This window comes from Fopius arisanus, unplaced genomic scaffold (assembly GCF_000806365.1).
Source record: "Fopius arisanus strain USDA-PBARC FA_bdor unplaced genomic scaffold, ASM80636v1 scaffold00068, whole genome shotgun sequence".
Classification (NCBI taxonomy): domain Eukaryota; kingdom Metazoa; phylum Arthropoda; class Insecta; order Hymenoptera; family Braconidae; genus Fopius; species Fopius arisanus.
The window spans coordinates 453218-465913 of NW_011887807.1; the positions used below are offsets into that span (position 1 = coordinate 453218).

At 32.5% G+C, this 12696-nt stretch overlaps 1 protein-coding gene and 1 long non-coding RNA gene across 2 annotated transcripts in view; one reads left to right on the top strand and one right to left on the bottom strand.

The window, feature by feature from the left end:
* Nucleotides 1-2989: 2989 nt before the first annotated feature.
* Nucleotides 2990-12696, top strand: part of LOC105269367 (elongation of very long chain fatty acids protein 7) — a 28411-nt gene continuing 18704 nt past the window's right edge. Inside the window, exon 1 of the mRNA XM_011309526.1 lies at nt 2990-3421. The gene's annotated coding sequence lies outside the window, so the exon portion shown is untranslated. The remainder of the gene's footprint in view (nt 3422-12696) is intronic.
* Nucleotides 10020-11555, bottom strand: LOC105269366 (uncharacterized). Its single transcript, XR_892433.1, has 3 exons — nt 11337-11555; nt 11184-11273; nt 10020-10592 (listed from the first exon to the last, which is right to left on the bottom strand). It is a non-coding gene; the product is annotated as an uncharacterized lncRNA (long non-coding RNA).

Genomic DNA, 12696 nt, shown 5'->3' on the forward strand with positions numbered 1-12696 from the left:
CTCTATACAATAACCCGCAAGTTTTTCTATTACATGAAAAATATAATTTCAGGATGCCAAAAATCATCAGATTTTTGAGTTAACTTTGTTTCAAAATCCTGCCATTTTTTCCATTTTGTTGAAATTCACTTTTTTTAACGGTCCTGGGTAATTGTATAAACAATATTTTTTACTGTAAAAGTTTTTAGTTCCGAATGGAAAATTTGTAAATCATTGGCTTTCGAATGTGGAATGTTTCATGTTTGGATGAATAACTTTGGGCTTGAGTCTTCATCTTACTCGAAATTTCACGCTTTTTTAATCAAGGCCATCAATTTTTTATGAGAAAATATATTATATTTATATTATATATAAATTATATTATATATATTGTATATTTTCATATCCCAATCCGATCGGTAGTTTTCAATAAATTGCAGAAAAATAAGAAAAATAACAAAATATCCGCAAAACATCCTTAATAGACTCGATTCAGATTCGAAGAGAAGGATAATTCTGTTATTAGTTTCCTAGAAATTCGCGTCGTTGACGTCGGTCCAATGCTGGTTCAATGTTGCTCCAATGTTAATCCAATGTAAGTCCAAGGTTGGGCTGTGGTTGGCTCAATTTATTACCAAATTCAACTGAATATGTCAAATGATATTCATTTGAATGAAAAAACTTTTCCTCTCGTATACCCTTGCGGATCTTTACGATTTTTTTCCTTCCCACTTCCTAACCCGAATCATTGGGATGCTAGTCTAACACTCTAACCACTCAGTCACTACTCAGTCTACTCAGTCGGTCATATTCATTTGAATATTGAAAAAAGAATTAGACAGAGTAATAAAATATTTCCTCTTGGAATCTGAAAATTGTGGGATTGAGGTATTTCTTCGTAAAAAAAAATAACTGACACTATCAATTGGTTCCTAATCGAGTCGTCTTTTCTGCTTTTCGAATTATTTTCGGATCATTGTATAAAACCATTAGGCAATTGTGAGCGCTGTTGCTCTACACTGAAAAAAAAATTTCTTTAGCCAATAATATTTACTAACCGCAAGAAAATATATTTGGCATTAGTAAATCTTATGGGAGTATTTATATAGTGATTGCCAGATTTACTGCACGGAGAAAAATATGTACGAAAAATTACTGGCGCGTACATTAGTAAACGCGGGAAATGGCACTGCCCTGATGAAAAGTCATGTGAAATTTATGAAAAATCACTGCAGTTCTCCGGGATATTTACTGCGCAGAGCAACAAAATTTACTGAACTGATCCTCAATTTTCTCCGAAGTTCATTCGATGTTCTAAAATGTACTGCTAAAAATCTGAAATATTCGTACTAGTTATTCACTTTTTACTGCACTTCTAGTAAATTTTCCTACACTGCCAGTGAATTTTACTGCACCTCCAGTAAATTTTACTGGATTTCTCATTACTTTTTTAGTGACGGAGCTGGGAAATTTTACTGGACTGGACCGTAACATTTATGGCTAGGTCGCAATGCTCCACACTTACTGCGCAGTCCGGTAATTTTTCAAGCGATTCTGGTACGAATTTTTCATACAAATTTCTCTCCGTGTGGTGGAAAGAAAATACTATTGACAAAAGTAATTATTTTCTTTAGCCAATCATATTGACTAACCACAAAAAAATATATTTGGCATTAGTAAATCTTATGGGAGTATTTATACAGTGATTACCAGATTTACTGGTGGAAAGAAAATATTATTGGCAAAAGTAATTTTTTTCCTCAGAGTACCTCTAAGTGAGCGCTGTATCGCACAATACATCCTCGTAACCATGGAAATGATCAATCGATCCATCAGCCAATCAGAAGGCGAATAAAAAGTTAAAAATCAAAACAATCATTCATTCTCGATCAACTTTATGATAAACGATAAGCAATCACCACTTATTTTCTTTTATATCAGTTACTAAAGGCCATAATCACTGCAACAGTGGAGAAACTTCTTTTGAAACTCAAAAGATAGCGAATCACTCTAAAATTAAATATTTTGTTTGAAAAATGTATTATACATTCATTATTTATGCACAAATACATACTCCAAATTCGGATTACACCGGCCGCAGGACAAAATATTATGTCGAAATATTACAAAAAATTATAAAATATTGACTTTATCATTTCATACTTCTTGTGCATATCGAGCTCCACCGTTCTTCTCGCGGCACTCAGTTTTCATAGAAGACCAAAAACTTATTTATCTATATATTATTTCTAGCGTTTCACATCTTGTGACGTCACATAAAATTGTTGGATAGAATAGAGATATGAGGGGGTTGTAAAGGGAATAGTAAGGGTATACAACAGAACGGAAGTTTTAAAAAAAAAAATTAGCACCAGATGCCAAAGCTTTACGTCTGACTAAGCGCAGTCTCCATCCACTGTGTCAACAAGTTTTGCAATAGTTTTGAGCATCAAAGCCCTCACCACTCTGATATCTCCCTATATCATCTATCCAATAAAGTCACCACCAAATCTCATGATCACTGCGTGAAAACTCCAAACTCCAAGGTTAATGCCAACCACAATACCACCGCATACATTTTGCATCTGTATTTAACAGCACTGTCTCAAAATTCTCAGGCCTTGAATCTTCGACGTCCTTGCATCTGTAAAAAAATAAGTGAAGAAAACCTCGTGTACAATGTTTGCACCCAGTGGCTACACTCGAAGATCACAAGTATTAAATCCGGACACTTACTGGGAGGTGAGTATGCTCCCACTCTCATATCCTGGCCCCAACCTGAGGCCCCACTCAGTCGCCGATACTTAAACCCACAACTTTTGCTCCTCCGATTTATTCCCACTGCAGCAAACGCTCAAATCGGTCAAATCCCGAATTATGTACTCAATTGTCTGTGAAATTGTGATAGCCATTCACATTGCACAGATGAATGATTGCACCGAGGTGGAAAAATAATAAAAATCACTGTAAAACGAGCATTCAATAATTTAAAAAAAAAATAATATTTCGGAGAGAAATTTATCAATAGTAATTAATTTTTTGTTTTCATAAAAATTTGAATACCGGGAAATTATTGAGAATTGAAATCGAAGAGAGGAATCAGTGGTTTCTCACTGGAGAATGTACCTCTTAGTGTCTTTCGATGTGGAACTTTGAGAGAAAGGTGACGTCGAGTTTTGATCTCGATCTGATGCGGCATCGGTAGCTTCGTCAATTTTTCAACAGTTCCAAGTTTCAAAGTTTTCAGTTCTCTCTCAAGTTCATCAGTTGAGTTTCGCCGAGTTTTGTTTATCATTGTGCGATTTAAGTTGTTCAGTGTGGATTAATAAACAGCAAGTTTTTGAAGTTTGACGAAAACCGTATATTACTACTTGTTATATCGTGCAGTGACTATTTTTTTCCAAGGTTTTTCTATCAAAGACAGAACGTCTCACTAATTGAGGTAAGAGAGTAATGAGTAACTAGTGGTCTCAATGTGCGATGAAACAATCATTGATCTCTCTACTTCGGAGAATTATTTCGGATGACTATTTATCATTTTATTGTTAATCAATTAATATAATAGGTCAAGTTAAATAATAAACTTGAATGAATGAACTTGTTTTTAATGGTAGTATTCTAGACAACATTGTGACCGATGATGTTTCAAAAAATAATCATTAATCACGCAACACCAAGTGATTGAGAGAATTTGCCCCACTTTAGACATCGGTGATACATGTGTTAAAATCACGAAACATTTGCCATTCACCTATGAAACAAGTCATTTCTAATTCAGTAAGAGAGAAAAAGGAATAATTCACCAGCGTAGTGTGAAAATAATATAAAATGGCGAGAGGTTTTTCCGAAAAAAATCATGAAAATTCTTTTGCGCTAAAATGTAAAGTCAAAGAAATCTGTAAATTTTTTACGATCCATCGCACCACTTTAGAAATTATTTATTATTCAGCAAGATTCTGAAAATTTATCTGGTCTTTACGTTATTGCAGTAGGAAATTTAGTTATTTAAGAAAAGCCTGCAAAGTAAAATGACATTTAAATTTCGTGATGAGAACTGAGACCAGTGGATTAATCATGCGTAGAAATGACTAAAACGAAGGAGTATAGTGAAATTTACGAATCATTACGAAAGTTGAAAATCTGGAATTAAATGGAGAACTTGGGTCTTGTATTTGGCACAAGGTCGCTGGACCGTTCAAAAAAACAGAATTTCTCAATGACTTATCGGCGTTGTGTGTTGATGTTTTCGGGGATTTTCGGGAGTGACAAGAGCGTCAAGTACACTCGAATTAATAAGAAAGAGGAGTGACCTTTACGCCTTAGAAAACACGACCTTTCAAAAATTTAATTGCAGAGTTCTTCCCACAGAAATTTAATCCCTTCAAAAAATGACAGTTTGATATTTTATCCTGAGACGTCTAATTAAATTTTCATTTCTCTTAGTAAATAGCCAAATTATTTTTCCATGGATTGGAAAAAATCAAGGAATTAATTATATATAATAATAAAATCAAATCTTATCGTATCTTCTCAGTGGATAATAACTTTTTATGCAATATTAATAAAATATCATGTGCATATATGTAAAATAATTTTTAGGTCATGTCATTTCTTCAAAAGCAACGATGCTTAGAAAAATTTTGTTTATTCCACGAAGTGTTAGATCGATTGATGCGATTTTCTCTAAATATTTTATTCTATCTTTTACTCGTATTATAGAATTTTGAATCGTTTAGGATTTTATTTAAATTGCTCACCTAGTGTGATTGCCTGAAAAAATGAATTCTCGGGGAGTTTTTCATAAAAATGTACTACATCAAATGTTTGCCAATTTGGAGGATAGAATTGTGGATAAATAATAAATATATAATGTATTTTTTAAATAAAAATAATTTAATTTTCAGCGGTCATTCGCCATTTCCTAAGTCTGACCTAAATAATCATATTAGGCAACACAAGTTATTGTCTGTGCAATAACCCAGAAATGTGAAAAAAATGGAAATTTCACAAAATGGCAGAAATATAGTTTAAATTTTTGGAAAAAAATCTGATGATTCTTGACATGCCAAAATTACATTTTTCGTACAATCGAAAACCAGAAATCGGAAAATCGGAAAAATATATAAAATCTATAGAAAAAAATCGAAAAGATCGAACGATTTGTAATCGAGTTATAACTGCGGTAAATTTGAAAAATGTATTTTTGAGAAAAAGTTTGAAAAAAGAAAAAATTTGAAGATAAAATTAATTTCATTGTCAGGCTCTAGGTTAAAAACCATTTCACACTAGACTATCGAAATATTCTTTAAAAAATCGATTGTTCTCCAGTTTGACACCAGGTGTACCCCTTAATAGTGACAAATTCCAAACGCATGAATTACTAAACTGGACTTCCCGCAATTTGTAACTTCAAGTAGATCTTAATTACCGACAAAATTTCAATCCAGTGGTAAAATTTCCGATTTTTAGTCATGATTTCACTCTTTTCCTCTAAAGATTAGTTCTTTCCTCAGTCCAAAGGCAGTACTCACATCTACATTTCTCTAAAAATTGACCACAAGAAAAAAATACGTTTACTAAATAAATAAATTAGTGTAATACCAATCAGTTTGAGATAAGAAATTAAAAGAAAATTTTCTATCGACTTTTTCGATATTTAATCGTCTCTAGAATATTTATTTGATAGACGTATTTTTGTTCAGTGCATATGTGTTACATTATGTACTTTTATTATTTATTATATACGAGATTCGGTGATAAAATTGTAATTGTCCAAGACATTTTTGTCTGTACATTCGAAAATATAATGCATAGATTACAAAATTCTTCTTGAGAAAAAAACGGAATGAATAATACTTTTGATTTATTGATGACGAATTGAAATAGAAAATATATTGAGAACCAAATGAACGGAATGAAGTGTAAAAGTGGAAATGAGCTAGGAATTAGATACAGCATATCCTACTTCGAGCAAACGGGGTCGAGCACGGCAATCATCTTCGAAGCTAGGTCGAGAAACATGTGCCGTTGAAAAACGCCGGAGGTATTTTATCTTAAGGTAGTACGAAAGTAAGAAGAAGCCACACGTTGTTCAATGGACCCGAAAAATCAGACCACTCAGTCCCCTGGTACCTAGCCTTTCTTTTCCCCTTAAGGTTGTTGTCGCGTAGAATTTTTTTCGACAGTTTTCGTTAAAAATTTTATGATGAATAGTTTGAAAAATTAGCAACAAAATGAGCCTTTTCCGTTTGCAATTGACCGTTTTGAACTTGAGATATAAATTTTTGAAATTCGAGTGATTTAACACGTGTTTAAATGGAGTTTTGTCGATTAGAATTTTTTAAAAATCAACGGCTCGACAGTTTCAGAAATAAAAAAAAACGTGGAATATACATCGTGGGACGAAATACAGAAAAAAAAATCAAATCGATTGACCGTTTGGTTTACGGAATATAATTATCGGAAATTCATAAATTTATATAATTGAAAATAGTTAATATGGAAAATATATAGTTATGCTTTAGCTATCCATGCACAATGCAATCAATCAAGTGAGACTATATACCGCTAAAATATTGTGTTCTAAACTGGCCCGTTTTACAGCGGATAAACTTTTTACAGAGACTGTCGTGCGACAACAACCTTAAGGATGTTCTGCCGGTATTTCGTTATTTTTCCTATTTTTCTGAGATTTATTGAAAACTGAGATTTATCGAGATTTATCTGAGATTTATCGATCGGATTGGGATATGAAAATATAGCCTTTGTCCGTTACATCATGATTTATTCTTTCACAAAGTTTCATCCCGATACACCAATTTTTATAACTTTTCACTAAAATTTATTGATTTTTAATTAAATTTTTGTGAAAAGTTACAAAAATTTGTGGATCGGGGTGAAACTTTATGAAAGAGTCAATGATGGAACGGACAAGCACTATATTTTCATGTCTCAATCCGATCGATAGTTTTCAATAAATCTCAGAAAAACAGGAAAAATAACAAAATACTTAAATTTTCAACGCAACGGAAAAATTCAGAAAAAATTACCTGACCATTTGGCAATCCAGTTGAGTTTTACCCCTTCGGAAAAAATTGCCATACCAACTTATACTGTTAAAAAGTTCTTGAAATTCCAGTGACAATATTATCTAAATTACTAATTATATAAGTTCTAAGTTAATTTATAATTTCTCTTGAAAATTCAGAACAATTGTTTTTTCTTGATGCTTAAATTTTCATCGAACATCAAATACAATTGGATTTTCAATTAATGGAAAATTCCGGGAAATTATTGCTTGAATTTTCGACTTAGTTTTCAATTTTAATTCCTTTTTAATTTTATATGGACCTGACGATTGAGAGGTATCAGAATTAGATAATAAAAAATAACAGATTCATCAATCAAAAATTCTACCTAGCAACTGCATGTCGCTTTCTCCGTGTTAAAAATTTCACTTTTTTTACCTGGAATTCCAAATTTAATTTTCCAACTGTTTGAGGAGTACCCTAAAATTTCCATCCACGAAAAAGTTTGAAAAATTTCCAAAATCTGAAAAGTTCGTGAAGAATTTTATCCTATCATGTAGACTATAACTGAAATTTTAAAGAGATGTCGTAAAATTTAAATGAAGGAAGAAAATGACGGTGGGTTTTCTGAAAAAAGTGAGACATTTGAAAATACTTGACGAACCTATTATATCGATTCTGCTCACGTGGTAAGTGGGTTAACCACAGGATTCTTGAATACATATCTCCTAGAAGGAGAATGACTCCACTTTTCCCTCCGTTACTATCTCGTGCACTTGAGTATCAAGTGCGAAGAAAAATAAAAAAAATGAATCTGGCCAACGTCGAACAACTGAGTTCCTAACAGATAGTCACGACTGAATGCCAATTGAAAGCATCTCTTCTCGAAAAACTGCTATCTAACTCATCGACAATTTATTATCGTGTTTAACAATTCATTCTTATCATTCTACTCCATCTGCTTTATTGAAGAAACATTATAAAGACAGTAAGAATATTTTGAATTAGCACCCACGCACAAAAAACTATCAAACTTCCTCACACTATCCAAATGATCAATAAAGTCTCTCAATAACAGCAATAACAATTGACGCTTTCAAACAATTTCATTTGACTAAAAATATTTCTTGAACTCATTCTCTACTTTCAACAGGTTCTCCTTGGGAACTAAAAATAATTTACATCTAAATGACAACTAAACAATTTTATTTTTCGAAAAATTTTCCAGTCACCATTAGATTTTTCCATTTTAATCATAACAATGGCATACTTAACAAAGTATGTATGTTTCCAGATCATCCTTCGGCATTGCATAGAAAAGATATTTTCTCCTACAAAAAAAGGTTTATATTCTTAAGAACTGTAGCAATTAAATTGATAAAGAGGTCATAAATGATCTCTTCGGAATTTGAAAGTGAACTAAAAAAAAAGACGCCAAAAAGTTGAACCCAATCGAAGAATAAACACCCGAAAAACCAGAAGATCGGTATGATCAAGTCCTTTATTATGTATTCTTTTTCTCTGATCATTACATCTCATTGATGTTAATCCCGCGGAGGAACAATTTATAATTAACTGAGCATTTGTCCCACTTACCCACTAACGGCTGGCGAGGCACCTTACTCCTGCGTGTTACCATCATGATCATGAAAAATATCATCTTCCTCTCTTTCTCGTCGTCTTTTACGCTCGGTTCCGTTGTAGAAACGAGCAAGACACTCTTTCGTTCATGAGCCATCTCACAAGAGTTTAAACTTTCTCCGTAACAAGTACCGTTTCGTCTCGCATCTCTCCCGTTCGTGCCCACTTCCTCACAAATCAGAGGATCATTCCAATGGAACATGTATTCCAATTGACAGTTGGTTGCACCACTATTTTTGTTATGATAAATGACGCTGTTACCCCACATTACCTCAAGAGACACACCTAGTGTGCGACTGCTTAAAAAAACATGAGTTTTCGAAATTTTTTCTAATGAAAACAAAAAAAAACCTCCTTCAAATTTTTTCACATTTATTGGAATATGGATGCAAGTGAATAAACAATTTTTAAGAAGCCGTTTAATACTTGATAAACTTTTCTTTATTAACACGAGGAAGGAACGTCTTTACCGAATAAGACTTGTCCAGAGACTGACAATCACTATAAAAGCAAAAATTATCACTGGTAAAACTAAAAATAAAAGTTAGGGTTTATGACAGAAGAGAATGCAGGCCTTCTTCAAATTTCAATATATAGTTAACATTAAACCGTTCTAGAAAGTGGAAATGAAACGATTGTAAACTAGTCCTTTTTCTGGGACTATTTTCCCAGCATGTCATAAATCTTTGTCGAGTAGTTTTTGTACTACAATGGAGGATCTGTAATCAAATATTCCAACAAAATTTTTCAGGATACATATTTGTGCATAGATAGTGAATGTATAATCAATTTCTTAAATGAAATAATTTCATCTCCAGCAAGTTATTTGGTATCTTCATGGTCTGAGAAGAGTCAATCATTATGTCTGATGTAGAAGATGTAACAAGTGGAATTGTTGATTATAATTTTACACGATCATTATTGATTATTGATTAGCCATATGCTTCTGAGGGGTTACGCCAGTATTCGACCAATACTAGATAATCTTAGATCGACGTTGGATCGAACTGAGCCAACCTTGAGCCGACGTTAACGTCGTAATGAATTTCCAGAAAACAAATATCTGAATCTATTATAAGTCTTGGTTGAGTGAAATTGAACCGTTATTTTTTTAGTAATCCTCGAAAAACTTTTTGGTCACTAAAATAAGTACACGTCGATATTCTCCGGAAGACGACATTTTATAATTTCTCAACACAAAATCCGTTGTCCAGCCACAAAAAATAGGAAATTTTTAATTGAGAGATTGATAAAGAATTATCTATAATTATAATTATTATCCATATATGTATAATTAATTATCCATAATTATAATTCTCTTCCAAATAAAAAAGATCAGATACTTAAAATTGAAAAAAAAATGGTTAAACTAGAAAATATTGTTTATATAATCGCCAGAATTGTGAGAAGAAATTGAAGTTCAACAAATTGATAGAGCTTCGAAGAATTTGATTTAAAAAACGCGTTTAAAATTGAAATTATAAATCTCATTATTGCAGGCGTTAATGTTAATGTTATAAGCTAGGTCAGAAATCAGTTGAGGCAGGCACTTGGAATTTTAGTAAGTTATTTTTTTTTATATAGATTATGGAGATAGAGAAAAAAAAGCTATATTTTTTAAAGTTTGACACTAGGTGTGGAATTTCAAGTATTCAAAGAGAAAAATTGACTCCATACAATACGTTGTTGACATTATTATCAAACCCAAATACTGAAGCCACGGACAATTAATATTGTATTATTTTCATGGATGTGTGACTCCAATATAAATTCTTCCTTGCCTAAATTATTGTCGGATCGAATTAATTTTCCACGATGGATCAGCGAGCTAGCCCCATTCACATTTCTTCCTGACAAAAATTGGTTGAGTATCTTAACTGCACAATTAGGCTGCCTCACACCGGAATGCAGTCGAACTAATCGAGAATAACTGTTTTCTCACCTCTGCAAATAAAGGTAACACTAAGAACAATGAAGCAAAGATCATTCAATGTCGGTCTGAGGCTTAAATTTCAATATTCACTTGTTGAATATTACTTGAAAAGTCACAAAGTCTAAAAGTCACAAATTCATTAATATTTTGACATACATGAACTTGAATGAAATTTCCATTAAATTTCTCAATTATCTTGAAAATTCAAGAAAATTGGATTTTTCGTGTAATAATAATTTATTTTAAAGTGAATGCTCAAATTTTCAATATTTTTAGAAGGTTTCAAGGTCATATGCACGCGAAAACTGTAAATTACCAGAATATTTAAAAAATTAACAAATTCTGAGAACTCCTCTTGATCTGTTCAATACCAAATAATAAATGAAAAGCAAATTAATGGTATAATGAGGCAAGGGTTAACAGAGCTTTTGATTTTCAGTCAAATACATTGTTTTTGCTTTTAATCGATGGAAGAAATTGCTCAGAATTTTTTCTTAACTTTTTCTATCATGTCTCAATAAATATGAGAGCATACGCCGCATATTTTCGTCAACTCTTTCACTGCGTTTGCATCAAGGCTAGAACCGAAAGTTTTCGCTTACCTCGGGCATGTGGTTTGCCTCTTTTTGATGAACGGCTCAAGGACGTCGGACTCTGAGATTTTTTAATTCATAATTGCAGTTGTACGGAATCTGTCAAGTCAAGAAATTTTAATACCCCTTAATGAGTTGCCATATAACAATTTTTTTCAAAACCTCTTTTTCGTTTTATACAGTCACAACTTCTCACGTGAAGTCCATGACGCGAATAATTCATACTTTTTAATCAAAGTTCTTCATATATCATTGAGACTTTGTATATGTCTATAATTGAAAAATCAAAAGGAATCAGAGGGAAACTCTGGCTTCCGGCGGAAATCGCAGGAAAACTCGGGGAAAGCCAAAGAAAGGCAAACTCTAGATTTGAAACTTCTAAAAATTTTCAATGGTGTTGAAGTACACTGAATATCATGAATTCAACTTACCTTCAATTCTTTTCTAACTTTTAAAAACTGCAAAATATTCTTCGGAAAAGTAGAAAATATACTTTCAAAAATTCTTCCAATTTGCTAATAGCAAGTTGTTTTTTTTTATTATGAAAAGTGAAATTTATACTTTTCAAGATTTTTATAAAGCTTTGGGTAAAATCCTTAGAAGAATTTCCTGACTTCTCACAATCACGGAAGTTGTTGAGATGAAAGTTTTCTGTTCATACTTGTCAACAATATATAGTGTCTTGACTGACCAGAAGCATTTAATTTTTAGAGTGTACTCAAACTGATTGATTACGTGATATAATGATTTTCTCCCTTTACAAATCATCGAGTTGAGATGAGGTTATTCAATAATTTTATTTCCATACATGTGATTGTTTCTCGCATTAGGCAATGTGCCTTGCAAAATATTGAAGCACCTTGGTACCAGGAAGCACTTCAGTAAACGTAACTCGATCAATCAGTAAACCATAAATTTCTCAGCATCCGGGACGCTCGAGAGAATCGTCACCACGAATTAAATTGTGTGATCAAGATGATGCACAAGACTTATTGTCGACGATGATTTTGCAATAACGAGATTCAACTAATGTTCAGTCCTGTCGTCGTGAGGACTAGCTTAAGATGTGTTCAGAGAGCTAAAGCCGGTGATTCCGCTGATCGAGAACGTCATCTGTGTAACCCAAGTCTTCATGCACTGGGCATTCGCCACTTCCTGAAGAAGTCCCTCGATATAACTGCGATAATTCAATTGTTGCATAAACTTCTTCATTGAATAATAGGATGAAGTATGAAAATTGAATGCACAATATGAAACAGTCGACGAAAACGCTATCATTATATATTTCTCTTCCACTCTGAAAAGTAATAAAAAATTATGATATAGCAAATTGAATAAAAACTCCATTTGGACTTTATTTAAATATACTAGCGTATATGGCGCGCTATGCGCGCCAAATCGTCCACGTATGGGGTGTTATCATTGGAATATATATATATTTATATATTTCCAATGTAATATATACATATATAGAATTTCAAAAAGAAGATAGAAAAAAGTCTAAAAATTTATATAAAAAAAA